This window comes from Neopelma chrysocephalum, unplaced genomic scaffold (genome assembly GCF_003984885.1).
Source record: "Neopelma chrysocephalum unplaced genomic scaffold, ASM398488v2 Primary Assembly neopelma1_25, whole genome shotgun sequence".
In the NCBI taxonomy this organism is placed as follows: domain Eukaryota; kingdom Metazoa; phylum Chordata; class Aves; order Passeriformes; family Pipridae; genus Neopelma; species Neopelma chrysocephalum.
The window spans coordinates 38,950,797-38,975,546 of record NW_020897694.1 but is presented as its reverse complement, the minus strand read 5'-3'; the positions used below and the strand labels follow the sequence as shown (position 1 = coordinate 38,975,546).

The following is a 24,750-nucleotide window of genomic DNA, read 5'->3' as shown; positions in this document are numbered from 1 at the left end:
AGATTTTCAGCTGCTGCCTCTACCTTGTTTCTTTAAGCACATTGTGGCTGTGTTTGTGGCAGGTCACTGCTCTGATGTCCTGCAAAGGTCATAGTAAAAGTGCAACAGAGCTTTAGGCAGGAGTACAGTGAATAACCCAAGTGAGGGTGGAATTGGTGGATTGTTCTTAAGGTTTTTAGATTGTATTTAGTTTGTTTTCTTGTGCAAAAGGGGCTTTCTGACCTTCTGTGCCACTAGAATATCTATCTGAAAAGATAGAACTGAAGATCTAGTCCAACAATTTGAGAAATAAAATAGTGTGTAAATGTCCCTAACTGGTTCAGTAAGTATTTTTTCAAACAATTGTAATTAATTGCATGAGGTAACTGATACATTTGGGCATCCTTAGGCAAATATATTCTTTTTTTATTTTTATCCTTGTTAGGTTGAAGTCAACTGTACAAATAAGCACCAAGTGATCAAGTAATAAATGGAGAGACCTGCTTACATCAGTAGTTTGGATTACTATTCAGTTTTATGTTGAGCCTGTGTCTCAGTGCAGTTGTCTTCTCAATATCAAGAGGCACAAAGAAAATAAAATATGAATCTCTGCATATTTTCCAGAGTGGTATGTAAAAGTTAAATTCAATTTGAAGAAACTAAAATTACTAAAGATGATTTTTCACCAGACATCAATGACTTAAGTAACAATCTCTGTCATTATTTTCTGTGGTTTTTTTACAATGTAATTGGTTTGAACCAAAATAAAGACTGTATGTTGGAGCTTTTTTAAATTCATTGATTGAAGTGCTACCTTTTCATGCTTCATTTTCCCCCCTGGATTACAAGATTAGGATTTGTTTGAGAAGCAAATAGGGCATTTTTGTGTTAGACTTGATGAAATCATTGTCTGCAACTGCCAAGACAAAAATGACTTGAAGACATATCATCTTGTTATAGGAAGCTTGCTTCAGCAGTCTGGAACTTACAACCAATTTAGTTATGTCAAGGCATTAAACCACCTTTTCAGTCAAGACAATGTATGAAGTAGTAATTGAATGTTTTATCAGATTTTAATGATGGATATTTTTAATTAGTTACAGAAAGAAGCAGTGAAGAAATTATGTCAAACATTGTAATTGAGGAGTTTAGGGACTAAAATATTCCCTTCACAACTGATGGAAGTGCTAACTGAAGATTTGTCCCTCAGGCCACTACTTTTCAAGGGATCTACGAATGCTGCAGTCCTTTTGCTGGAATGTCACCGGAAGCTGTGCTGCAGGAGCACACTCAGTGAGCTCTGGCTGCTCCTGGGCTTCTGGGTCCTTGAGCCACAGCAGCCCAAAGCAACCTCTCTACAGTCTTGGTGCAGTGCTGTGCTGCTTGCTGGTGCAGATGGAGCAGAGCTTCTGCCATATGTGACAGGTGGTTTGACTGGCTGCAAGTCAAGTGGGTTACTGTGGTATATCCTATATGTGTCTGTATTATATGTGGTGTAAGTGTATACTGTGTTGGTGGAATTTTTTTGCTTCCTTTGGGGTACTCACAAATGAAAGGAAAAAGGAAGGGTGCAGAATGAAATTTGCCCATCATACATTAAACTCAAGAACCCCAGAATAAAGATTTGATTATTAAAAAATAAGCAGATTAATAATCCTCCTTATCGGGCCACAGCAGAAAAGCTAGCAAAAGTATTTGAAAATGTATCTTTATTTTGACTTCAACAGGTGCCAATCTCTGAATACCTGTTTAGTCAAAGTATTAAAGAAACCATGAAAGTGTGAGTCAGCTCTTCCAAAAATTGCATTTTTAGAAAGGCTGCAGGCTGTAGAATACAATTCTGTCCTTATGTTGTGTGAGTAAAACTCCATCTCTGTTACACCCAGCTGACAGAGAAAACAAGGCCACTCTTTGATTAGTACAGGAAACATGGATTCTGACTGTCTGAATAATGGAAGTGCTGCCTGAGTCTGTGTTTATCTAGACTTAGCAGTCATTAAATTGTTTTATCTTGTCGTGTGAACGTATCTAAGAGAATTTAACTTATAGAGAGAGAGGCAGATAGCAATCTCTGGGAAGCACCAGACCATCCCTTCTAGCATCTTCCATACCCCACACCCCATGTTTCTAATCTCACTAATGGTATTGTAACTGTTCCAGCACTTATGGAGCTCATAACTGGAAGACCACATAGAGACAAATTTATATTTCAGGTATGGGCAATGCTCCTTCTATTCTGGTTCCATTGGAAGGGACTCCAAATGAATTATTCTTGTCCTCTTCCATTAAGCATTCCTCTGCTTAGTAGCACAAATTTAATTAATATTGTGGGCCTCATGACTCTTTTTAATGGAATTAGATCTCATGACTCACTTGGGCATTATCTGAGGAACATCTCCCTATACGAAATGACTCAATCACTAAGATTGCTATCTGGCAGCATGCCAAGATATTAGGCCCCAAAGAGCTAGCACTTAATCTGATTCAGGGACGTCTTTAATATTTTCTGAACACACGCGCAAGCTTATTCCAAATCTCTTTCCCTCCAAAAAAGAATTTATTTTAGGCGAGGTGTCTTACAACATTATTGATCCTTTTAAAGTAATTGCATTTCATTTTGGAACATTTTGCAAAATTTCAGATGAAAAATTTTTGCATACAAATCAGGATAAAGTTCAGGGCCATGAGGAGGTCAATGAGCACTGAAGGCTGCAACTGCCTGCACTTTCATTTGTTTAGCCATTTTTCCTTTTTTTAGTCCTTGATCTCAAGATGGAGTAAAATAATTGGGTCAGACTAAATATCTATGATTAAATCTCCACCATTATATCCAGTTAGAAATTCTTAGGAAAATGTGATGGGAACCAGCAAGCTTTCTTTGTCAATGGCAAGTTGAATATAAGTCAGCAGTGCCCTGGCAGCCAGGAGGGCCAGCCCTGTCCTGGGGGTCATCAGGCACAGCATATGGAATATTGTGTGCAGTTTGGGGCACCACGATATAGGCAAGATATGAAGCTATTAGGGATTATCCAAAGGAGGGCAAGGTAGATAGTGAAGGGCCTTGAGGGAAAGCTGTATGAGGAGCGGCTGAGGGCACTTGGTCTGTTCAGCCTGGGGAAGAGGAGACCTCATTGCAGGTACAACTTCCTTGTCAGGGGAAGAGGAGGGGCAGGCACTGATCTCTTTTCTGTGGTGACCAGTGACAGGACCTGAGAGAATGGCCTGAATTTGTGTCAGGGGAGGTTTAGGTTGGATGTTAGGAAATGGCTTGTCACGCAGAGAGTGGTCAGACACTGGAACAGGCTTCCCAAGGAAGCGCTCACAACATGAAACCTGACAGAATCCAAGAAGTGTTTGGACAACACTCTCAGGCACATGGTGTGGTTCTTGGGGTTGTCCTGTGCAGGGCCAGGAGTTGAACTTCAATGATCCTTGTAGGTCCCTTCCAACTCAGAATATGATACTATTCTATGATTCTATAACTCTTGTAGTATGATCTTTCACATTCTGAGCACAGGTCATAGTGGGATTTCTTGGTCTGAAGGCTGTTGGTATTTAAAATCTCCCAGTGGATTAAAATTTCTTCAACTAGTTCAACTGGTTTTGCTCCTACTTAATTTTATTTGGCAGTCAAAATACATTTATGTACTGTGCCAAATTCATAGAATCATAGAATCAGCCGGGTTGGAAAGGACCTCTGAGATCATCAAGTCCAACCCTTGATCCAATACCGGTAACTACGCGGTTACTAGACCATGGCACTAAGTGCCACATCCAGTCTCATCTCAAAAACCTCCAGGGATGGAGAATCTATCACTTCCCTGGGCAACCCATTCCAATGCCTGATTACCCTCTCTGTAAAGAATTTCTTCCTAGTATCTAACCTAAACCTCCCCTGGCACAGCTTAAGACCATGCCCTCTTGTCTTACTGATAGCTGCCTGGGAGAAGAGACTGATGCCCACCTGGCTACAACCTCCTTTCAGGTGCTTGTAGAGAGTGATGAGGTCTCCCCCTGAGCTTCCTCTTCTCCAGATTAAACAACCAATTTCATTGTAACCAATGTCTTCGTTTGAAACCTCATGTTTGAACATTTAATGAACATGTCATAGTTCTTTTGTTAAAAGAAATAGGAAATAAGTATTTTCTATTTATTTTTCCATGTTTTTCATGACTTTTTATCCCATCTGACCACCCTCCTCCCAGAGATACGTGTTCCAGTCTGAAGAATTGTGGCATTTCTAGCCTATCTCCAAAGGATAAACAACCAATATGTTACCCAAGACTCTGAAGACTAGGCCTAAAGATGCTACAGAAACCTTGGTATTGTCCAGACAGGAACTTGTCTTCCAGTGAGAGGAGAAGAAATATGCTATAATCATATTCCTAAAATCAGTCACTTATATCTGAGATGATACTTGCATACAAAAAGGCCTAATTTTCAGGCATGCTGATTTTTTACCAAAAGCCAATGGAGTAAAGAGGAAGTGCAGGTTCTTCCTGTACCTCTGCAGAGGTGTCAGATATGACTTTATCCACTTGTAGATATCTGGGCTTAGAAATGCTGGCCAAGATTTTAGTGTGTTCTTATTCAAATTATTGCCACAATTTATTATTTCTCTACTCATTGCCAGAAAGCTGGTATTTTGTTCCTGTAAAAGGAAGTGGGAATAATTAATAATTAAATTAGCACAATGAATCATTATGAAAATAGTTTATATCATCTATAACATTTCTCATGGTGATAAATGGTGAGCAATGTCATTCTTTATATTTGTTCTAGCCTGACAGGGACAAACTCATCTTCATTTATGATAAGTCAATAAATGCCATATATTGTTAAAATCAGAATGGTGTACTTTCACTTGTCTAAAATGAAGTTGTGTGACATGACACAGAACTTTGTGGAGCCTCAGTGGACATACAAGAATATAGTTATAGTTATACCTATTCCATGATCATCCAAGATCCTTTTAATTGCTGCAAGAATTTTGCCATGTGCTGGTGCTGAAATATAGTCTAAAAAGATAATAAAAAATTGGCAAAACTTTCGAGAAGAGCTGTTTTCTGAGTGTTTAAGCAGCAACTGAATGCTTGCAACTTTAAGATGTCAGTTCAAGAAAGCACTGTCTGCTGTCTATTACATCTACTCTGGAATGTGTGACAGGTATGCTGCCCAAACACTCACCTGCAGCTTGTGAACAGACCCACCTGAAATACTGGACCAGACTCTGCCAACAGCCATAGGTGTTAGGCCTGTGCTTATCCACTGATGAGGTAGGATTGACATGACAAGTGGTTTTGTGCTTCAAGTAAATACTTATAGAGTTTAAAATAATAATAATTGTTAAATTCTGGCTTAGCAACAGGGCCTGATCTGTTGTTCAAGTCAATGAGAGAAAAATCTGCCCTTTTGGAAATAGACAGGCACTTTGCTATTGACCTCAATGAAGCCAGAGTAGAATATGTGGTCTGTAGAATTAGTTGCCTGTAGATGAGGCTCATAATATTTAAAATGTTCCAGAAAAAAACGGTGACAATATTATGTTTTATTTATAAAGCAAAAAACTAGAGGCACCAAGGTGAAAGACAGAAAATTCCCACACTCTTGGCCATGCACTTTTCTGGCTTCCTGGTTGGAGAGTCACAGGCATGGTTGTTCAGTGGAGTGTGTGAAACAAAACACAAGTATAAAATATTTGGAAACTTCACCACCTGGCCCCAGAAATGCAAGGAACCGGTTGTCTAACACAGTGTCATTTGTTTTACTTCTTTGTGACTGTACAAAATACTTCAGATAACTGTGGATAAGCAGCCTAATCAATGAAAACTTTCGACAGCTTTAAATGCAGCAGCCATTTGAACACACTGAAATTAGTGAGTGGTTAAATGGTTGCTAATGCATTTACAATGCCTTTTCCCACAAGCTATGATTAGTTTTGTTTTAAACCCCTATTTTGACTTAAATGTTTTCTTTGCAGTGCTCATAATAACTGTGTTAGTATCAGGATTTTTTAGAGTGTTTAATTTTCTGAACTGGTGGGGTTGTTATAAGAAAATCAGAATCTTGATTAACAAGGAGTCGGTCATGCACGTGAGAAGGCATGTGAGAAGGCATCTTCCTATAGACCTTTGACAATTTTTTCTGTACTATCTCTTACCAAAGGTGTGGAAGATGGGAAAGGTCAAAATACTACTATTGGAATGCTGGGCCTCCAAGTTATGACTCTTCTCTTGGGCCAGTCTTGGTGTAACAAAACTTCCTATGAACTATGCTGGGGGATAGTGCTGAGTGCTCCATTTGTCCTCCTTTGCTCTTTGCTGCCAGTAAAGGAACACAAAAGAAATATTATGTGCTTTCAGGTAAGTGGAAGAGATAGATTAGGAAAAAAAAGAAGAAAAGGAAATATATCTTTCAATTACTAGGATTTTTTAAAGGAATGGAATGGAAAATAAACTTCCCTCATGGTAATGCCCTCTCACATCTCTTCTCAAATTTTTGACTTCTGAATCATTTATGAATTTTTTTTCCCCTTCTCTTTTCTTTCCTTTTTTTCTTTCCTTTTTTCTGTGCAACATGTGGTCTTCACTGGAGAAATTAGTCTCGTCTATCTTCAAAAGCTGAACTTATCTGAACACTGTCCATTCAATCCAACAGATACACTGCATTATTAAATTACTTAAAGACACTGACAAAGCCCATAACTATGAATCTTAATCTTAAGGAGCTCAGTTCTAATTTGTACAATGGCTTCCACTAGATTAGCACAGAGAAAAGATAAAGTGAAATGCTGCCTCTGTGTGCAAGCTAGACAGTGCACAGCAAAGCCCAAAATCAATAAAAATAGCAGAAAGTCTGCTGTACTGCCGTAGGCATTTACTCATGGAGTGAAGGCATTTTTGTCATCAAGTTAACTGGGTTCCAGAGCAGGCTTTATTTTATATGGGATTTTCCCTTTAAAGGAAGAGTAATTGTATTGTGGAAACAATAGTTTTCTTCTTCTTCTTCTTCTTAGCAGAAAAAAGTCATCACACATTTCTAAATATAATAATAAATTCTTGTGATATGTTTTGAACCTTCCTAAGAGAAGATCCATCAATGGAGAAAGAGAATACATGGTTTTCAACTATTGGTCAGCCAGAAAACACCTCTACCTGTATGAGAATTTCAAGACCTCTTTGTCATTAGGGCATTCAAACATGGTATTCTGTAGTGACTGAAAGCTTGAAATGTCATTGTAGTTTTTTAGGTTTTTTCCCTTATATCCAGCTGGATCCTTCCCTATTTCTGTTTGTGACTACTGTCTGTTGTTTTTCCACATTCCCTCATTAAAAGACCTGGCTCTCTCTCAGTTGTCTTCCCTTAACTATTGGAAGATTGCTATTAGGTTTCCCCCAGGACTTTCTATCTCCAGACAAGAAAGTCACAGGGGTAAAATGTGTTTGCATTTGAGATGTAATGCACATTTGTTTGTCTGTTTGTTTTATTGGCATCCTTACAAAAAGAGATCAGTGAAAGTGAAGTGTCATTTTTCTGAAATAAAGTGCCAAACTGGAAAGTCAAAGCAGCATTACTCAAAAAAAAACCCCAAACCAAACAAACAAAAAAACCCAATCCATTTCTTTATATAAGCATATTCCAGGGAACGACATAATAAGCAATGCTAAGCTGAGGCTTAAACATGCAGATACCTAGTCTTAAGTAACAGTAATCTTATTCTTTTCACATCTGCATGCAGAATACTACCTAAAACATAAGTCAAACATGACTAAATTCAAATTAATTTGAAGAGGGAATTTGTCTTTTCTGTTACAGGTTTCGCAATGAAGGCACTTGCTTTCAGAGTGACTATACCTGATAGGTCAGTTAATGTGTGCAGGACACCTTCAGAGTCATCAACTGGTGTTCCTTTGTACTCATTTTAGATGTATAGCTTTTTCTTCATCTCTTCACTACCCAAGGAAGACACAAAATCTTCAGGGAAGGCTCCCTTCTAAACTATCTTTATCACAATTCATGAGTTTTCTCTTTTTTTGCTCTTCTGATTCTCTTATCCAACCCACAGCAGAGATGTGGGCTGAGCTGCTGACTGGGGTTAAACCACAACAGCAAGTAAAGCCACCATTTCTTTGTGCCTCTCTCTTGTTATGTAAAGCATAAGGAGCTGAAGATGACTCAGACCTATATAATTAAGGTCTAAATGAGATTAATAATGTATTTTAGATTTCAGAAGATCAAATCAGGCAGATATTTACCTTATGCAGTTCTAGTTCAGATCTACAGGCTTAATTATTACAGCTCCTATGCAGGAAAGACCTGTCCTTCTGAAGAAAGTACAATATGGGATGTTTAGAAAAATAACCGGCATGTGCATGTAACTTCTGTGCTCCTCTCTTTCACCCGGCTCCCCATTAAATGTCCAGTCTAGAAGAGTGTTTCCACAACATGGAAAGCCTTCTGTAGGACTAGGTATTCTTGTGTGTGATGTCCCATGATAGATGGAGCAATTCAGTGCTTCACTACTGTGGAAAATGTAATGGCTTGTGATATACTGCCTCCTACTAGCAGCAAAAAAAGGTTTTGTCTAATTTTCTTAGCAGGACATCACATTTTTCGTTAGTGTTGGCTGTGGAGTTGCAGTAGTTCACCATGTATTCCTGGAACAAAATACTTTTGTGGTGAGAAATAGACACTTGGGTTTTACACAGTTATAGAAAAAAATGGGTGGAAAGGGACTTCTGGAAGTCAGCTAGTCCAGTCTCTTGCTGGACACTGCTCACCTCTGAGAAAAGCCTGAGGAGATGTCTCTAAGAAGAGATGAGTCCTGAGCTTTTGTTTCTTTCCACTGACTGTGAAAGGAGAGGAGCTTGGATGTAGATATTGATGCTCCATACCTACATTGGTGGTACCAAGGTGCAGGGTAGAAAGCCAGAGCAGTTTCTTAGTCCACTGCTACAGAGAACATTTCATTTTTATCATATCAGGGTATTGTGTAAGTGGATTATACTGTCCATAATGCTGCCTTCAGATAACCTGAGAAATTGTTTAGGCTGGATGTGAAGGAAAAAGCAATAAGTTCAACTACTTGTGTTGAATCTGTTGTGTGCGTGTAGTCTTCTGCCATGGATGGTGCCTTGATAGGATACAGCATGTCAGCAGCTGGTTGGAAAGTACATCTAAACAGCTTAATCTGCAGCTGTGTGCTAAATGGGCCTGTAGTTTTCAGTGGTATGACAATTCCTATGTTTGCACCATGGCAAATAAAGAAATTTAGCAGGTTGAAGTTACTTAGTACTAAATTGCCTCTTTGTAAAAAAAATTCCCAGCCTCTTGTCTATTTTCTGCCTCTATACACTTACATTTATATTAATATTGTCTAGTAAAAGTATTCCATAGATAGGCAGGCATTATATTTTTTTGTGCTATTTCATATTTAATTTACAAATCAGTATGAATTTCCTTTTCCCATTTTTAATGTCAAGACAGTAATTCAAAGTCACATGCAGGTTCAGAAGATACTATGTGTAGTTGATACTCTTGTAGTGCAGAAGCTGTCATGGAACTTGGTTTTTGGTAAATTACATTAGAGAATAATCTTAATTTATTTGATTACATTTGCCATTTTAGGGCAAGCATGACCAATTTAGAGGATTAAACTGGAGCTGCACAGAAATGTGAGAAGTCTATTTAGGGCTCTCAAAATTTGATTCTTTTGATAAGAGAGCGTCTTGTGCCAAATGAACATTGGAGTGGCCTTCTGATTACTTTCAAATGTACACTGTAATTTCATTATGGTGACCTTGAATGCAGAGTTGTATCAGTTCCTTACAGGCTGACTCATCTCTGCTTCACTCTTTTACCCCATAAAGGGTCAAATCTCACTCTTCTTACTTGTTCATCCCCTACACAGAATTCCCATGGACATCTAAACCATATATGGCTTTGAGTCACAACTGATTTTGGGCAATATCTTCACGGAGTATTCAAGTAAGTGACTGACATGGCCAAAATAAAAGATGTAATGGCCCTAAGTTCATGATTTTGGATTGACCTCTGGATACAGTAGCCTGGAGGGCAATGCTATTTTGGAAGATTCCTCTTCCATTGCCCAGAGTGAGAAGAGAGTACAGCTGCTGTTTCAGGCACTCTACAGTCCTCCTGTTTGGCTGCAAACTATATGACATTGTTGGTGCACTGAGCACCATGACTGTAGCACATTTCTGAGCACCAGAGAAGGCATTTAAGCATTTCTCTTATGTCTATGAGCCATGACTTAATTGTGAGTCACATCCTGAAGTTTTGTATTATCAGAAAAATGCCACTGTGTGTGCCATTTATAAATGAATCTGCAGTTTGCTGTGAGCACATAAATAATGCAGTAATGTGCTATGCAGTTTGAGCAACAATAATTTTTTCCTTCCCTTTTTTTTCTTAATTAAATTGGAAATGTACTTTATTACATGTTTAGAAAATAAATAGAAATAGAAGGGGGAGAGTGGCTACAGAGTTGTAATCCATTACCTCTATATAAATAAATTTGAAGGAACTATATAGAACATCTTAGACAATGAGGATGTCACAGGCAGAGGACCACTTATCATCTACAGGCTATAGGGGAAGGATCACAGTTTTAAAAGGATTTATCTCTTAGAAGATTTGATAAGCCAATCACACTAGAGCTAGGGTCATCACCCTCTTTTCCACCTAAATGTGAGTTTAACTGAGACTTAACACTTCCTGCACCTTGTTACTGGTATCAGAGGATGTCACACAGAGATGTCCAGAGCTCTCATAACGCCCCTAGAGCAATCAGTGACTTCTTGAGGGGTTTCCACCTTTCAGTAAGAGTGGAGGGATAGTCAGTGCTCAAGCACTCAAATCAGTGCCATGGTCTCTTTTTCTACCCTGCAGTCTATACCTGCTCATATGATGATCTGCCTGAGTTCCTTAGGAAGGGCCCGTAAAGGAAGCCAGAGGGTTGACATTTGCTTGCAAAGAGCTGCCATGGTGGGGTGTTACTAGGAGGCAGCACATCTGTGCTGTGGAAGTTGTGTACATCACAGTAGCTGTTTTACTTGATGATTCTTTGGGTGTGGATGATACAAATTACACTGGGGAGTGGCTATCACTTTGCATTAGGAAAAAGTAAACAATTTACTTGATTTTTCTAATCATCGTAGGCAACTGTTTTTTTTAAGACTGCGATCTTTTTAATATGCCATCCTCTGGTCATTTTTCTACTTTCAGAGAGCAAATTTCAAAGAAAGAATCTGATCCATCTTGTCCTGAGTCTGCCAGAATGCTTTAGATGGCTACACTATCTGATGTTTACAGGACCAGATCGAACCATTGATTTTTTTACATGAAACTTCCCACTGCCCTGAACAAATTGTGCTGAGGAAAAGCTAATGGCATAACTATGGCCCTTACAGATAAACAAGACCTGGTTCATCTGGCATTCTGTTTTGTTTTGCAATCTCTGATTAAAACATTTCTCTGTTAGTATGTATTCTTTCTTTAACTTGCTTTCAACCTTTTTGTAGTAAAGCAGTTGAGAGAAGAATGTCTCAGCTATGTAGTATTCAGCAAATGTATTATTGCTATTCTCATCTATGACAGATTAAAAAATGAAAAAATTACTTAATGAATTTTTTTTCTGTGTCAGCTCAAACTTCTGGCACTTGCAATTGCTACAACACCTTTGAGGCAGAAACTCATGCTGGAAATGGAGTTGCTTCAAAGCAAGATCATAAACAGCGGCTCCCACATCTCTGTGTAAAAATAGGTCTTAATCACAGGTGATTTCTCAAAGTTAAGCAAGGGAGATGAGGTTGGCTGACCAAATCCTATGCTTGATGTACAAATGGAGTTCCCACAATTCCCACTCATATATGTAAAAATCAAATTATCTCTAGGAGAAATGGAGGAACCTATGCTTTATGTTTAGAACATCTAGTGATCTTAGCAACTCCAGATTATAAATTTTATCTCCTGCTATGTAGGGTAATGAGTGGCTTAACCCTCTTTCCCACACACAACCTGGCAATTTTCTATCACTGTCTGAACATATGTGTGATAGTAACATAAGACTACTGAAGACCAGAGCTATCATGTGTTGCAGAGACAAGACGGTGTAAAATAATGATCTTAAAAATATGCCAACCCAAGCCCCACTTTTCACTCCAAATACAAATCTATAATAAATGCCAGAAGAGCAGAAATACAAGACTAAGAAACTATTACTTATTTACTTTAATTATAGGATTTCAAAATAGAGCTTTACCAACCATGAATGAACCATTCTTTCTCTTGGAAGAGAGAAAGCTTGCTTTCCCAGCAACTTAGGACAAGAACATGTGGTACTTTGACACTGCATTCAACTAGAAAGAGGTTGAACTCTGCCCCCTTAAGGTTTTGCTGCAGAGATTCCAAATTTTGCACCCACAAAATGATAGATGGTCAGGGAATGTTTTCTTAGTAATCTGATATGGTTTGAAGCTGGCTCCCTGCCAAGTCTCCAAACTTTACCACCAGAAGTCCCCCCCCCCAACAAAAAAAAAAACCTCAGGGAGAAGAGGGAGAAAAAACTAAGAAAAACCCGAAAACGAGAGAGAGGACAACCAAACTGATATATATAAATATATTTACACTTATATACAATTTCACAAGGGAAAGGGAAAGGGGAAGGGTAAAAGGAACAAAACTAAAATAAAAAATATATATATATATATATCCCAATCAGTAGCCCGAGATCTAGTAACTAAAGAACAAAAGAGTTAGCAAAGAAGATATCTCACTACTCTCCTGGGACAACCGAAAGTCGCTCCGGAACGATCGCCGGCAACCTCTGTCTCCCAAGGTCGGCAAGGCCTAACCAGGCCTCGCTCCCCAACACGGCAGACTCAACAGCAGGGAACCTGCACCTCCAAGCCGCCGGAAGGAAAAGAGAACGAAGGCCTCTCCTCCTCTCTTCTTATAGTCTGGCTTACGTAAAAATCGTAGGGAATACTGGGTAAATCTGGACCCTTCCTTGGTTACAAACTGGTCACCAAGGAAGGCCTAGCCCAAACCACCACATAATCTATAAATGGTTTTATTACTATGTGTGCTACTCAGAGTCCTTTTCACTTTTTAATCAGAAATATTTCCTTCTGTTTGCCTGTATTCCAGTAATTTTTGCATTCCATCTTCATTCTAACCTCCCTGCTATTCACTGCAAGGATCATCCATTTCACTGTTTTATTTGCTTAAAACGTTTCTATAACTTTTCATATTTTTCCTCAGGTCTTTTGTGACTATTTATGCAAAACTTAGTCAGGGAGGAAAGAAAATGTTTTGGATACACTCAGCTCAGGGAAGAGGAGTAAAATACAGAACCATGCTGGGTTTTGATGGACTAGCTGATTACTTTTGATGGTGAATAGTAGCATACTGCGATTCTGCTGTGTAGTGTAGAGTATATTCTTCTAGCAGAAATAAACTGTCTCACGATCTATCTCTTCATGGCACTGAACATCTGCTGAAGTTTCTTTTGGCCCCTCTATTCCTCTTTTTGCAAGTCCATGAGAGAAGCAGCTTACTTGTTTTATAAGTTTGGAGTGTGTTTTTTCCCTTCAGGAAAGAACCATGTGTTTCTGCATCAACATGCCTCAATCATTGCCATGATTTTAGTTTTACTTTCAGGATAATCCAACAGATGCTGACTTGCCCCATGGACAAATATGGCAGACTGAAAGAGGATTTTTTCAAGGGCTGATCACTTTTGGGCTGCCCTTCAGTGGTCAGCACATTTAGCTCTGTGAGTCTGGGTGTGAAAGGCGGCAGTGACTTGTTGCTTTTGGAGCTGATCCATTCGATCTGGTCAAACGCTTTTCCACTTTTCTGTGTACCACTTGAACACAACAGTAAGAATGACAGATTAGCTGACTGAATTTGTCTGTATATTTTTCCTGCTTTAAACTTGTGAAAGTCTCATGAGGAGCTCTGCCTGGGACCAGAGACATTAAAATTGTCCTGCTTGAGCAATCAACTTTGAAACTTTGAACTTTGTACACACTTTATAAACATACATTTGGAAAATTACAATTAAGAGTTAAGTATCTCAGGAATTTCATCTTGGATCTACTGCACTATCTGGAAAGTTTTCATTATGTTTAAAGAAGATGGAATTGAGCTGCTGATTTGAAACTGGCATTTTCTTACTTAGAGAAAGAATAAGAAGATGTAGCTTGTGAAGACAAAAAGCTATTTCCGAATGAGGGACTGTGGTAGAGGAGTTATGCGTGGGGGGTGGAGGTACTGAAAATTTAAAAGGTTCTGATGCCATAAGTGTCTGAATGGGAGGGTCTGTACGAAGCATAAGCAAAAGGATGTGCTCTATTCTTTGTGGATCCTCTCTCATGTGCACTGAGCATCAAAATGCTGGTTCGGATTACAGATAGATGTCAGTCTTTCTTCCTGCAAATCTTCTCTGTAAATGTGGTTTGTCTTATTGAATGAAAACTCAGCAGTGATAGAAAAAGACCCTCAGTAGCCTGCAAGGTGAATGTCATAGTTAATCCATTTTATTTCAGATGCTGTTGCCAAACTACCGAGTTTTGCAGATGAGTTCTGTTGCAATTTGGGCTCAAGATAAAAATGTCTGGCAACAATAACCGGAAAAGACATTCTTAATGAAGAAAGAGTTACTTCCATGTTTCTTCTTTCACTAAGATTCAGAACCTTTATCTCACAGGAGATTACATTTACATTGTGAGTAAATTAAAGGCATTCTTTGTAACTGTATCAATCAGCTGGGAGAAAGTAGAAAATCAATGCTTGAAAAATTTGCAGATGACCTCAATCTATTGGATAAGTAAATAAAGAGAGGTGACAAGCTAATCATATTTAGTAAACTGGATTATTCTGTAAAGTGAGTTGATCTGAGTTGTGGGCTTTTAAAGACAACTGAATTGAAGACTGGATTTTGAAACATAGAATGTGGGTCCCGCTTTTGAGATAGGATACCGTTATGCTGACGTCGAAAAGATCTTAAAAGAAAGGTACACAACTAGCAGGATGAGCATTTCCATTGAGATGTTTAGCCAAAGAGCTAATGTGACCCAGGGAGGTATCAGCAAAGGCATGGGTAGGAGGAGAGGCAGGGCCGTCTGTGTCACCGCTAGCAAGGCCATCACGGGAGCACTTCAGCTCTGAGGTCCTAATTTTGAGAATTCTTCTGAAAAAGTTGAAAAAGTTTTGAAAGATTCTAAGCTGTCATCTGGAAAACAGACAAAAACCTGAAAAACAGGTAGAAACCTGAACCAATTACTTTAAACTACTCATGTTGCAGATGTGATTTCCTCATTGCCTACAGACATCTAGATGTAAGAAAAGCTTCAGAAAACCAACAGCTCTTTAATGTAACAACAGAAAACTCAAGACTGGGAACATAGGTAGGTGAATAAAGATTTTAAACAACTTGTAGATATTTTAAGTGGTGAATATGCCTATCTCCTGAAGCAATTCAAGATAGATGTGGTGTATTCCCATTGTGAGAAGTTTAAGAAACCTGGCTGGACATGTTTCTGAAATACTTCATTCAGATTCAGCCAAAGTTCAGGGATAATATGGAGTACATTAGGTGAAGTGCTAGTCCCAGGATTTAGACTGCAAGATTAATGGTCCCTTCTGGATCAAGGACTGATGAGACTTTAAAACTGTCCTTTGTTAATGAAGAAGGATACTCTCAGCATCGAGTGTGATAAAAATGGTATAGTATGTCAGTATTATTAGACCTTTTAACCAAGGAATCTGCACAGTTTCAGATGCATAACTTGGGACAGTCATGCCCTTTTTTAGTCTCAGTCACCCCTCTATCTAATTTGGATGGTGAGAGGGGCCATAGGCACATCCCGATAGAAACTCCCCATGGTGGAGCAGAATGACAGCAGGACTTTGTCCATCTCCATCAGTGACCTAAAGCATTGCAATTGATGCATCCCCATTAGCTATCCCTCTCACCCACCCATACATTTCCCTTCTTGTGCACCAGCTCTGCTGATGGCTTCACAAGGAAAAGGAAGATTGCTGCCACAAGGCTGGGAAGGGGCAAAGAGGCAAACTGTAGTGAAAATACTGTGCAGAGAGCTGAGTTCAGCTCTGTTGAGAGGGAATGGGGAGGAGCTCAAGTAGAAGCACAAGAGAACCAGGCAGCCAAGGACTAGTCTGTGCAGCACTCCTGAGGCTAGTATGCAAAACAGCTTGTTTAGCACCTCATAACTCTGTTATTATTCAGTAATTGTAGTGGGGTGACAAGACCTAACAAAAGGAGTTGGAATATTCCTAAAACTTAACAATACAAGCAGGTAGATGCATGCATATAAAACAGCCTTCCTGGAAGGAGGAAGACCTTTAATTCAGGTTGAATGAGTTGTGGTGCTTTCAGGAAGAGCCTGCTTGGATGCAGCACTCAAATCTTCTCTGCTGGGCTGGTGTGCAGCTTGCTAACCTGATTCAAGGTTTTAGCTCAGATCTTGCCCAGCTGAGAAGATCTGAACAAGGCTAGGGATATAGGATTTCAGCTATGGGAACAGCTTTACCAGAATTAATGGACAAGGATTGCAAGGAGACTGACAATAGTGCCAAGCTTATTTGAGTTCAGAAAATGATATTCCATTCTGATTGCACCTACTAGCAGAGTTACAGGAACTTCTTGTTCCTGGCATTGGATTTCATCTCAAAATGAAAGCCAATGTCCTTTGCTTATGAGTGGGGAGGGTTGCCTCCATACTATGCAGTTACCTTGCCCGGCCTCTTCCCCAAGTTTTATAAACTTAAATAAACACATAGAAAGCTTTTCTGAACATGGTCAAAGATCTGTAAACATCAAAACTTACTCAAGGTTTTAAATAATCCCAATGTAGAGTCTGGATTCCTTGATTCAAGGAATCCTCCCACTAAAGCAGAATGTGACAATTACGTGCATACCAAGAAACAAATTATATTCACCTTGTAATTTGATTTTGATTTTATGTTTTGCAGTTATCTCCTTTGGCTCTGAATCATTGCTTGTAGTGGAAATACTGACACCTGTAATGGCTCATTATACCATATGGAAACTTTCCACTCTTCCCTGTGCCTCTGTCTCCAGGACTCATTCACTTGTCATCTTTTGCAGCAGAAAAACCTTAGACTGCCTATGACCATAGGATACTAGTGTACACCTAAGAAATGCTGGAAAACCTTCTTCTCATACAAGTAATGGTGATTCTTAGCCAGACTGAATCTCATACATGTGGAGCATCTGAAAGGATGAAAGACTTCTGGACACTGAGGCTTACCAAGAGTGTTTTTCTGATGTCCTTAGAGGTTTTGTGTTACTTATTTCACACTCTTTGTGAATTCTTCCTCTAACTTCTACACATTTAATGTAGATTGTTTGCAGGAATAACTCTAGGGATTTTATTGGAGCTGGATATATATATATATACATTTATTTTTTTTTCCTCTGCAATCTGAAAACCTGGAAGAATAGATAACTCTCCCTAGTACTTTCTTGCAAAGCAAATAAGGGGAAAAGAAATTGATTCCATTGAAAAGCCCTAAGCCTGCTTTTAAAAAAGGTCTTGGTACAAATCAAGCCACAGCCATTCTGCTACCTCTGTAGGCAGCATCAACTTTAAAAATTCACCAAACTGCAACAAATGACAACTAAGCACTGCTTTGTTCCAAATTTACAGAAGCTGTCTTCCTTCACATCCAAATTGTAGATGCATAGTTGATGCTTACTTTGTTGATTTTAATGTGTGTCACTCTTCAGTGTCAAAGGTAACTAGACTACAGTAAAGGCTGGTGCAATTTATCAGCAACTTGCTAAGAAACAGAAAATAAAACCTGTCTCTAAATTTATATGATCTCCAAAAAGGAATGTTTTTTTCCAAGTTTGTTGCTGTGACTTCACATGAAATGTAGTCCTTTTGTGTTATGTAGTTATGTAAAACCAAGGAATATACTGACTCCTGAAAACATTCTAATTATACATATTAATATTTAAAATTCTATTTATGCCCTTGACACTTAGGAGCACTATGTGAAGCTATATTCATAAAAGTACTTCTGACTCATTGGCAAGAAAGACTATTGCAGTACAGCATACTTTTTTTACTGAGTAGAGGCAGATTGAGAATGCATTTAGACCCTGAAAATCCTGTTGCACTACCTAGTGATCTGCCATGGCTGCTGTGCTGCCTGTCAATTCTTCACATCTGCATTACTGTCTGGGCTCATCAGGACAGAGACTTCAGAGGTGACCAGCTGGGAGATGGAAAAGAGTCATTATTCTGCCTGTATTCCTCCAAAGGGCTTTATCTAACAAGCTTTTTTATTAAACTGATAGTATGTTCCCAAAGACATTTTGCAAAATGCAGCCGTGACTACATTTTTTTTTAATAACGTACAAGAAGTGGCTATGGTGTCCCTTTTTAATTAACTTTGGTTTGGTTCAGCAGAAGCTGAAGCTTTTTTTAGTTCGTTTGCTTGATAATTTTTTTACATGTCAATAGACTCAATACATACCATTTTTGCTTTGCAGTTCAGAAGGAACTGTCTGACTTAACAGCAGGAGGAGAGAATAAATCATTAGCACTATAAAAGCATCTTTGAAAGAGGTCAAAAGGCCCAAAGGGGAAAATAGCAAACCTTTGACTCTGCACCAAAAGATTATACCTTGATGAAGTAAAGATCTGGGGAAACACACAGGGGCAGTTGGAAATGCCGAAGGATTACAAAGAGAAACTGGAAAGGCAGAAAGGGAGAAAGCGAGGGGGTGGCTGCTCCCTGACAGGTAGACTGATGGTGCAGACTTCCTTTTGGAAAGACTTTTTCAATTGACAAGGTTGTAGCAAACATCTTTTTTTTTTTTATCCTCTAGGTACTTTACTCTAGAAGTCTTATTTAACACCATAATTACATAATTTTGTGCTCAGTTAGCTTTATAAGCCTCAGTGGAGCATCATGAGCATCCCTTCCACAGAACCCTGCATTTCTTTTGCTCTTAATTTAATGCTTATGAAGAGCACATAAATTTGTATTGATCTTTTTTTTTTCTTGCAGGCTTCAACCACATTTTAGTATATGGAACAGATGGGAGTCTTTAACCCATTAGAGGGAACCATTTTAATACTGATCCCATCAATCTGTTCTATTTTTACCTTGGAGACAGATGTTTTTCTGTAAAGGGTGTAGTTATATGCATCTGTGGTTGTGTGTGTACCTAGACAGCAAGTTCTGAAGTTACTGAGGCAGAGCAGAAGGAAACAGGAACATTGCAGTGTAAATGAAGAGGGGACCTTTTTGGCATGCTACCAAGCAGAAAGCATAAGTAGAGTGAATTTACAACTGTAGTGCAGTTACTTAAGGAAAAACCAAGCACAACTTGGTATGGTTCAGACCTGTTCATGTTTTAAAAAAAACCCACTAACTCAACTGCTGCATACACCAACCCCTCTAAATTTAATCAGTCTTGGACAATCAGAGTAGTTTTGTGTTTTCTACTCTACTGCTCCTCTGAAACTGCAGCATCTGGATAGCTTTAAGGACTGATTTGACTCAGCAAAGCAGAAAAATATGTGCTTCTGTGATTAACAGTTTCCTTTCATCAGGTTTGCTTTCTCTTTCTTCTTTTGTTTTTCACTGTTGAGTCTAGATTTCTGGAAGTTTAGTGTGTGAAATATCATGGAAAGCTTCACTTGAAAGGTTACCATGCATAATGCACAAATAAATCACAAAAGAGTGAGACATGGAGAAAAATATGACATTCATTTATTAAACAAATCAAGTTTCTGCAATGACAGTAGCTTCATTGTAGTAATTAGCCCTGTGTACAATATAGAAATATTCATTCCAACTTAATTTGGGAAATTTCCTGAAAGATGGCTGAAATATGGGGCAACTACATATAGCGAGCAAAAGAGTTACTGGATTTTACGACTTTATTTCAATTTAAGACCATGGTCTTCAAAACACTGAAAACACATCCTGTGACTGCTTGTTTGAGCAGCAAGTAAAACTTTAATTGCACTGGTGTAATTGGATGTGCATAGGAAAGTATAGTGAAAGCAAAAATATGACTGCAGAGTACAATTGGTTTTAAGAGTTCACATTGTCTCAGAAAAATAGTAAGAAAATATGTAGATATCATTCAAGGTAGAAACAATTATAAAGTGGATAACAGATACATTATGTGGTTTTCCTTTGTTTCTAGCTGATAGGAACAGGCCCAATAAAGTTAGATCTTCATTCTGCTAGAAATCCTACCTTCTTCTATTACTTATCATATGACATGACACCAACATAATGTTGGTAGCAGCAAATGCCAGCCAGATGTTCCAAAGAGAGAATTAGCTTTTTAGTGACAAGCCGTTAATTTAATTCCAATAACTAATTGTGGTGCCTTAAGCTAAATCTCCATCTCTTTTTACTTTTGTCCTCATGAAGAACTGTCATACTATTTCCTGAAAGCTCAGTTTATTTACTTTTAAGTAAAATTCCAAAGAAGATAAATGTAATTTCAGATTATAGCCTTAATAAAGAATAAACTGTAAGATCAGAAAAATTCCTATTCTAGTTTCCACAAAATAAATAAATTATGTAAGAAATTGCTGCAAAAATTTTCTAAATATGTATTTGATAAAAAAAAATCTCAAATACAGTGGCTTCTGACTTTCTAATTGCTTAGTCAAATGGCCTTACAGAACATTAGTAAACATTCTTTGTATATTAGGTTCAGCTTCTTTCAAATCGAAATTTATTAGTAACTTGTTTGTTATTTGTATTGTTTTCTTTAAATAAAACAGAGCAACAGGTAAATATGAATGTATTAGTAATTTTAACAATGGGTTTTTTCACTGACCATTTCAAATCAAATGTTTATGTCCCCACAGAGGAAAAAAACCAGCACAAAACTTAGCAAAGAATTGAGGTAACTTGCAGACAGCCTAATTTTTTTTTTGCATCTGTCAGTATGCAGATAATGAATAAAATACAGCATTGTCAATGAGTATTGATTGCACCATTCAGTTTTGATGCTCTGATGGTTTTAAAGGGAAAGTGTCATTAGCAGTAACATTTGAATTACAGTTTTCTTAAAACTTAGCATAATTAATCCAGCCATTGCCACATACACTGTGCATCTCAGACCACAAGCCTGAACCTCAGCTAACTTGCATCCCAATGCATAATGTTCATTTGCCATGACAGTCCTTGGTATATGGTGAAATAGTAAAGGTGTCCTGGGAGCTGTTGCAACTGCAAGGTGTGGGCCAGGACCACAGCCCTTGCCCTCAAACAAGCCAAGCCTGTGTTGAGCTGACAGTAAGTGAAAACTTTCCAGAAGTGTCATGTCCACAGCTAGGATGTTGTTCTGTGTGGGGATGTTCTCAACTTGCTCTGTGAAAAGGGCCTACCTGTACTTTAATAATCAGTTGAAAAGCAGAATGAGGTTAGGAGGAACAAAATACTCTGTAGTATATACTACAGTGCTGCAGGTGACTAGTGCTGCAGGTTGGTAATAAAGCTAGAATCCAGTCCTTGCTGCAGATATTGTTTATGTATTTTAGTAGATGGATACTGGCTACTGGCTGGTGCTCAGGATTTCCCCCTTTCTGATCACTTGTCTTAGGATAACCCTGGCTAGTGTAGAGTCAGGATCTGGCCATAGCACAAAGGCACAGCTGCAACACAACACCATCACTGACAGCTGAAATGATTTTGGACCACTTCATGGTCCACAAGTCTTAGGGTTCAGTGAATAAGCTGTATTTAAAAAAAACCAAAACAAAACACCAAATAATCAAGGAAAATAAAATTTGTGGGTCTTGAAGAAACCAGGACCATTCTTGAACAAAAAGGCCTCAACTCCACCGACCTCCAGGAAAATCTGAACTTAGCAGAGTGTGCTAGGCTTTTGAGCTGGTGCGTTGAGAGGAGGAAGGTGTGGATGTGCTTTAGAGCTGACCTGTGGCAGGACCTTGGTCTGAGACGTGAATCCGTCTGCCAAAATTGGATTAAACCTGAATTAGGACTTTGGAAATCAGAAACTCCTAGGTACAGGACAAAAGCAAATATGCAGTTAGCTGCATGGCTAAACAGTTTCTAATGCTGCCAAGCAGAGGTTTCTGGACTGCATTTCTTGATGCTGGTGACCATATACCTCCTGCTTTGTCTCTGGGCTGCATTTGGCTCTGAGCTGCCTGACCAAATAGTCACCAAAAGCAACTAAAATTCAGTCAAATACATAATAGTTAGAACAAATGTATCTTTTTTTGACAGAAAAAAAAGAAAAGTGAAAATTTGAGCTGAGAAAGAACTTCAGAAGTTGAACTAAACAGTTAAAATGTACCCAAATTAAAATCAAGGGTATTCCTTCCACTAATTCACCTGAGAGAGGGGTTCAACCTTTTTTTTTTCCCTATGCTTAATATTCTATCTGGAAAGTTGAATTCTCTTTGAGGTGATTTCAACATTGTTTGTAAGGATAGATTGCTTATACAGAATGCAAAGTAGTAGTGAAAGATTGGTAAACCAAGACATGTAATTTTAAATGTTCATATAGTATAGAATTTTTTAATTGTCTTCTTAACAGTATCTTACAAATGAGAAATCCCAAACTTCCCCCCAGTAGATTTTGAGATCTGATATCAGAGGTTGAATATTTGTATATGTGACTATGCATATTATTCTGTCACAGGTTGCCTTTCAGCAGTGAGGTTTTTATGATTTTAGATGCATATAGCCCTGCTTATAGTCTGCATAATGCAATGGTATCTTGACAATTATAACATCTTAACTAATAAGATTTTTTTTTTTTTAGAAAACACTGTCTGATTATAGCTTTAAAGATTTACTTAATTTAGAAATTAAACTGAGGCCCAGATCCCACATGCTGGGATATATTAAGGTCCAAGAACCTGATGAATTGCTGCAGTCAGCTACATGCAAATTATGCCTGGAAGCAGAGCTTTTGCCTTCACTTCCCAGACAGCACAAAGTTAATGAGCCAAACACATGAAGTCCTTTTACACAACCAAAACAGAGGGAAAGGAAAATTTTGGACTGGCAGTTGTTCAGAAATATTGAGACTGCTTGTAAATATGACCCAAAAAAGACCAAAATCCAGAGGCTATTAACAAACGAGTATTTGTTATCAGTGGGAGGACTTTATGGTGCAACCAAGTTTAGGATGGCATTTGTGAAAGGCAGTGTGATTTTGATTTAAGTTGCCATCTATCAGTTCATCTGACTAAAGTTTCATGTAACGACTCAAGCTACTTTGAAGGAAACACAAAAGAATATGAGAAGTTGCTGAAATTAGTTTAACTGGGTTAGAAATTTTATAGTTTATATTATTTTAATTTTTTGCATTATTTTAATTTTTTACATTATTTCAATTTTTCATTATATTTTTTTATGTTTCCATGTATATCTGCTCTGGGACTGTGTCCTCTCAGAGATCCAAGAGCCCTACCTGGATTGCCCTGAGGAATGAGAGCAGCATGTCTTTCTCACTTATTTTGGCATATTTGGGAGACACTGGAGGTGTGCAAGAGTAGAGCAGTACATTACTTTTTTCTCAAGGGCTGTTTTATTGAACAGAATAACTCTTTACAGATCTACTGTCTCTCTATTTTTCTGATACAGAGCCTCCCAGCTACCAGCTGGCCAAGGCCAGGACTTCTTACCAAAAGTATATGAAAAAGTGTCCTTCGAAGTCTTAAATAGAAAATTAAACTCCAAAGGATAAGAAGAAACCCCAAGACACCAGTTTCATGAAAAATGTCAAAAAGAAGGGCATCTGAAGGACAACAGTTTGTCAAATCTACTACAAAGGCAGATCTAAGCAAAGGGAACCTCAAAGATGGGACATCTCTGAGATCTACAAAAAGAAAATGACTGTGTCACAGAAGAAGAGGAGTATGTGTATCTCTGTTTAGAATACAGAAGTTGTCTCTGCCAGTTTTGAATTTCCCAAATGATGAATCCAAATATTTAGTGGAGAGCTTATGGATGAAGAATAAGATAACTTAAGTCCGGATTTGGACTTCAGTGGCAATGGGGACTTCGTGGAGAGACAACAATTTTGTTTTAGTAAGCTTGGTCGTCAGCTGATGAATATCCAAGAAAGAAGGACCATAGAGACACAGTCATGTTATCTGTTTTCAAATGTAATCTTTTCATGTTAGGGTTGTGGACAGCTCTGTGTGAAGTGGGAAATAGTTTGTTGATGGTGGTGTTGTCCATGCTGTCCATGGTCCCGGGATAAATAACTCTGTTGCCAAGGCTGTCAGTTTGTTACCTGTCACAAACAATAGATAGCACTTGCTTGTTTGTTAATTCTATGTAAGTCTAGTTTCTGGGGTCACCCTTTTAAAATATACACAATCTTCCTTCAGGCTATGTTGTTCTTATAAATGATACAGCTACAGCCTTAATGAGTTTTGCATCCTTCTTCTCTAACTTCTACATGTCACATCTTATTTCTCTTGCTGAGTTTGGCAGTTCTAGTTATTGAATTAAAACTTTATATAATTATACTACCACCCCCTCAAAAAAAATCAGAAAAGAAACCTCCTTCTTTGTTAATGTCTCTCAAGATGAGGGCCAACTTAAATCAGCCTAGACCCCTTGTGCTTCAACATTAATCGTGAACTCAAGAAAGCTGTGTGTCTTAACACTTCTTGCCGTTCCTGAGCTTATATTTTGATGGTGGTAAAATTCAGTTGTTTAGTAATTTAT

General features: G+C 38.3%; 2 long non-coding RNA genes across 2 annotated transcripts; one reads left to right on the top strand and one right to left on the bottom strand.

The window, feature by feature from the left end:
• Positions 1-12: 12 nt before the first annotated feature.
• On the bottom strand, positions 13-10,978 carry LOC113963796. Its single transcript, XR_003532957.1, has 3 exons — positions 10,898-10,978; positions 6,140-6,292; positions 13-79 (listed from the first exon to the last, which is right to left on the bottom strand). It is a non-coding gene; the product is annotated as an uncharacterized LOC113963796 (long non-coding RNA).
• Positions 10,979-14,079: 3,101 nt separating this feature from the next.
• Positions 14,080-24,342, top strand: LOC113963795. Its single transcript, XR_003532956.1, has 2 exons — positions 14,080-14,520; positions 23,656-24,342. It is a non-coding gene; the product is annotated as an uncharacterized LOC113963795 (long non-coding RNA).
• Positions 24,343-24,750: the final 408 nt, after the last annotated feature.